The sequence below is a fragment of the Olea europaea genome, unplaced genomic scaffold (assembly GCF_002742605.1).
Source record: "Olea europaea var. sylvestris unplaced genomic scaffold, O_europaea_v1 scaffold3842, whole genome shotgun sequence".
Lineage (NCBI taxonomy): Eukaryota > Viridiplantae > Streptophyta > Magnoliopsida > Lamiales > Oleaceae > Olea > Olea europaea.
The window spans coordinates 32,284-37,333 of NW_019257864.1; the positions used below are offsets into that span (position 1 = coordinate 32,284).

The window sequence follows — 5,050 nt, forward strand, 5'->3', positions numbered from 1 at the left end:
GCAAATGTAAGATTTTGGTGTTTTGCTAATAAGCCATGTATAGCCCAATTAAAAGCCAAATTTTCGTGGTGTCATCCATTAGACCATATAGCTATGGAAGGGTGACAAGCAGCTAATGGTTTTCTTCCCTCGTATTGCACTCAAAAGGGAGACATCTTCATCACTGCCTTGGCACCAATGTTAGTGTTGCAGGATTTCTACAGGATAAGTCATAATCTTCATCACTAAACTTGGAATGGTAATATCAGATTTATTTGTGTAAAATCATGCTTTAGATCTATTGGGCTTGTCTTCTCTCAGCCCTCAGTATAAATTGAGGTCTCTGTTGAGCAGATTTTCCTTCAAAAGTCCCAACTCAGAGGCGAAACAGAGATGGGAATTTCTAAAGGGTGGTTGCCCCTCTCGTTTTAGCCAATGACCATTCATAAAAATCAACAGCTCTTTTATGCTTCCTGTATCTGTATTTGTTCTATGTGCGTAACTAGTATAATTGGAAAAAAGAGTATATATCATCAGCAGTCACTGAACTTTCAGCGTAATCTTAACTGGGTTACTGAACATTAATTTAGTTAACACGTGTAGGCTGTGAGGAATATTTTCTTTTAGTTGGGTCGAGCATGGGAAAACAGGACCGGTATCTTGGCAGGGCGAACCTTAATGGCTCTGTGAGGAGGGAGGTTGACGGTGTTCTCTCTTTTTCTTTCACATGCAACTGGGCTTTTGCAACCATGGCCGTGTCTCATTCTCTTTGCTTCTATTTTCAAATCTGAGCCTAAAGTGAACTTTATAAGCTTTTCCAAACACGCTTTAGGATTCGTTTAGCATGGCTTTTGCTTCTTGATGTTCTTGAGAAAGCTACTTTAATTAGTGCCTAAAAACTAATTTCCAAAAGATCCCCCCCCCNNNAACTAGAAGCACTTTTATGAAATTAACCATAAGAGTCCAAAAGCAGTTTTTGTTCTTAAAAGTAAGGTTTGACTTTTCGAAAGTCATGCCAAATGGATCCAAGTCTTGCTTGCTAAAATTCAAACTCAAGAATAAGGCAAAGGTGGGATTGCATATTTCTGAAGGGTGGCTGTTCTCTCTTTTGGCCATTGATTTCACAAAGAACAGATCAACAACCCTTTTTATGCCAGCAGTTGTTAATTGAAATCATTTCCCAGTATGTGACTGTGTTTTCCGGCAGAAAGAATGGCTTATAAAGTAAGGTTAGTTAAGCTTAAGCCAAACATGCTCTGTGATTGGATTCCTAACAATTCTGCTTTTGCCTTTTCTGTCCTCTCCGTAGGCTATGATGATGAGTTTCTTGAGTTGGGCTGGGCATGAAAAAATTCTGCTACATGGGCCAATGATGTACATTAATTTTTCCTGAATATGGCTAAATATTGCGGTTTTAGATTTTTAAGTTACAGTAGAATTTCATAGAGTTCTAATATAGGTACAATGAACTCATTCAACTTAGATGCCTAGGTGAGGACGAAATGAAAATAATGACACAGAAGCAAATCTTTTCTGGTATAGTATTTGTGGAGGAAAAATTATATGTGGTCTACTAAGTTGGTAGCAATTCATATATTGAGAGGCCTATAATGCGCTTTTTGAAGTCGGAATTGATTGAAACAAGATATTGGCAAAAATTGAAAAGGTCAAAACAAAGGTGAGAAAGAGACTAGTCCTGCCATTTGGTTTTTAAATTTTGTCACTATCTATCAGTAAACAAAAATTATAATCAGGTGAGATTTGAGAAATTGTTTGATTTCATTTTCAACTTTCACTAGTTATACTTAGTTGATGTGTGCATGCATTTTGCAGTTTCAGTTCAGTTCGTGCCAATTGCACATCTTCGAAAGGTCTGTGCAAGTCATGTCGCACACTTCATCGAGATGTTCTCTTCTGTTTACTCTGTTCTTGGATTTTTTTTCTATTACGACATTTGTGTTGAAAGGTTAATGAAATTGGACCAAATATATAAAATCCATGTGGTAGGCTTTCTTACACCTGGAAAGTTTTATATATTTGACTTGTCCTTATCACAACTATGCACATGATCTACCATGCTGGTTATTGTTATGTATATCTGTGAATTGCAAGAGGATATGCATGTATTATAGCGAAGCAATGCGAGCATGAATAACAAAAGAGTCAAATGGTCTGCTACACTATAATTTAATTATGAGCATGTTGCAAGCTGAAAAGGCCTGTTTCCATTTAATAATAATAAATAAGGTAAGCTTTATAATTCCAACCTAGTAAAGGGTCAAGGCAAAGGGCTTCGTCATTTTGAGTAGCATCTAGATTTCATACGAGATTGCATGTTGACATGTTTATAGCTGGGTTCTAATGTTCGGAGCCAACTAACTTTTATTTGATTTCAGTTTTAAATTTGTTTTGGAAGTCTCCTGTAGAATCAAGGGGCACTGACAGAGACTATTTTCCTGTTCATTCATGCATATTATTGGATAGGACGAGATATGGTTCACTAATTTGAGATCATGATGGTGCGGAGGTCTTGTTTTCTGGCTATGCTTTGTGCTTTATAACTATCATCATCTTCTTTACTGATTGTGCAATTTCTTGAATGCAGAAACGAGCCACTTCTTGAACTTCATCCATCTTGTATCAAGATAGCGCCTAGGTATATGTTCTGTTGGCAGTTCTGTTTCATTGGATTGAAATTTCCGTTTCATTTACAACTTCTCACATCATCTCATTATTATCTTTTTGGTTCTTTACTTTTTCTTACAATTGTGATTGTCATTGTTTTAGATGTGGCATGGAATCTGAAAGGTAAACACACAACGATTGTGAATGATCAAGAGGGCAGATTGATTACATTAAGAAGACAAACTGAGTAGATGGTGGAGCAGTTCCCTTGTCTGCATGAGATACGAGGCATATCTCCTCAGCCAATGGTTTAAAATAGCTTTGACAGCGCAAATAACTTAAATAATCATAAATTATTCTATCTTACCAATTTAAGAATAATGAAGACAATATATTTATTTATTTATTTTTATTATTATTTTTTTCAATTCCTCGACCAGCCAAAATTTTTAAAAAATGTTCCTGATTGCTAATTATTTATATTTTCTTAAAATGCAGATGAAGAACCTTGAGATTTGGTAAATTAATCCATTTTGTATGCTATAATTAATTTTTAAAAGCCAAGGGTTGTGCACTCGAATATTTTACTTGGAACCTGGACGACACGCATAACTATCTTATTTTTTTCCATCCCATAAAGCTACGCCTAATTGCTTCCATATCCAAGAACTGACTCATATACCGTCATTCTTGTACGTCGCAAGGTGAAATTTATTTATTTGGGGCTGCAATTGTACTGAGAGGGTTTTCTCGATATTTGGCAAGGTCGACGTAGAAATTTTTAGTTAGGGGACATAGTCAAATTTTGTACAAATCGAATACTTTGTTAATGATTTTTGATTGATTTATACTTGATCTGAGAAAATGTAGATTTATATTTATAAAACATTTCTTCATTAATATTTTGCTCATAATTTTCATCCATTTGATTTCGCAGAATCATTTTATTAATATTTTACTCATTACAAGAAAATTCATATTATATTTAAAAAAATTATAGTGTATTTAATACTTTAATCAATTCAAATGATCGAAAGAAAAAATATATAATCAATACTCAATCAAATAAATAAAATTCGTTAAATTGAATATAGTCATTTCAGACACATTATATGTACACAAATAGGATAGGAGAAAATGTAAATTTATAATTTAATTAATTGAAAATTTGTAGTAAATGTGATAACTTGTAGAAAAATTATAAACAAATTTTAAAAAATTAGAAGGGTTAAGGTTTTGGTAAAATGTGTGAAGGGGAGAGTAAAATAGAGTAAGAGAAAAGGAAAAAAAATTATTGTGATTTTGTCCCTATTTAGCGAGGGTTAAAATCAAATTTTTAATAAATTTTGATAAAAGTTAAAAAGTTAAGGATTTCATGAAATATGTTATTAAAATTAATTATTAACTTTAATTTAGATTAAAATTTATATTTCAATCGATATCAAATAGGACTTATCGAAAAAAATGTAATCTCAAAAATTGAGGCGTCACTTGACCTGCATGAACCCCTTGGGTCCGCCCCTTATTTGGTATCTTATAACAGATTTTGCTGATCTTTAGCTCATTGCATGAGGTTTAATCAACTTTCATACATAATTGGAAAAATTTTATAATTAAGAGGATAACTATTATCTATTTCAAAAGTAAGAATAAAAGTTTTAAATTTCAAAAATAAAATATTCATTAAAATTAATTTATAATTTTATTAATTAAATATGTTAAGATTACAGATCTATACAATTTGGTTATAGATTTACAATTTAATTAGTCACATATTATTTTTCGATCACAAATCAAAATTTTCATAATGTCACAAATTATTTTACGATCACAATTCAAAACTTTTGTAGATCACAATTTGTTCGTCGGTCACAGATAAAAGATTTATGCATCACAATTAATTTATAGGTCACATATCACAAATATTATAGATCACAAATTATTAATTTTTAGGACACATTATTTTTTGTCACAATTTATTTTTTCTTATTGGTCATAAATTAACCAATTTAATGGTCACAATCAACCAATTAATCTGTAATTACCACCAAACAACCACTGCCTCCCGTATCACCACCGTCACCGTTACCGTCAGAACCACCACCCTACAATAACACCACTGTCTCAAACAAAATCAGCACATCCACCTCGATAGACTACAGCCATGCACCCACTACTACGAACATCACCATCTACCGCCACCCTCAAAACATGGAAGCTACCACCACCACACTCTTTACAATCGGAAACCACCACAATTGTCGTATCCAAACACCACCAAAAATCAACTCCAACATTATCACGGCCATCGCCACAACCACACCAATACCATTGTCGCTGTCGCAACACCACAACCATCACCACCGCCATCTCACCATCATGGTACAACAACTATAGAACTCCACAAATCCACCATACTACAACCAGAACTCTACCATGCTCCACT

The 5,050-nt window shown here is 33.5% G+C and overlaps 1 long non-coding RNA gene across 2 annotated transcripts in view; it reads left to right on the top strand.

The window, feature by feature from the left end:
- The window catches only part of LOC111387016, a 5,251-nt gene extending 2,266 nt beyond the window's left edge, over positions 1-2,985 (top strand). Inside the window, exons 2-3 of one of the 2 annotated variants that reach the window (XR_002701348.1) lie at positions 2,585-2,635; positions 2,767-2,985. This is a non-coding gene — a long non-coding RNA (uncharacterized LOC111387016). Of the gene's footprint in view, positions 1-2,584; positions 2,711-2,766 lie in introns of those variants that run through there. The other variant, XR_002701347.1, reaches the window with a different exon arrangement.
- The last annotated feature ends 2,065 nt before the right edge of the window (positions 2,986-5,050 follow it).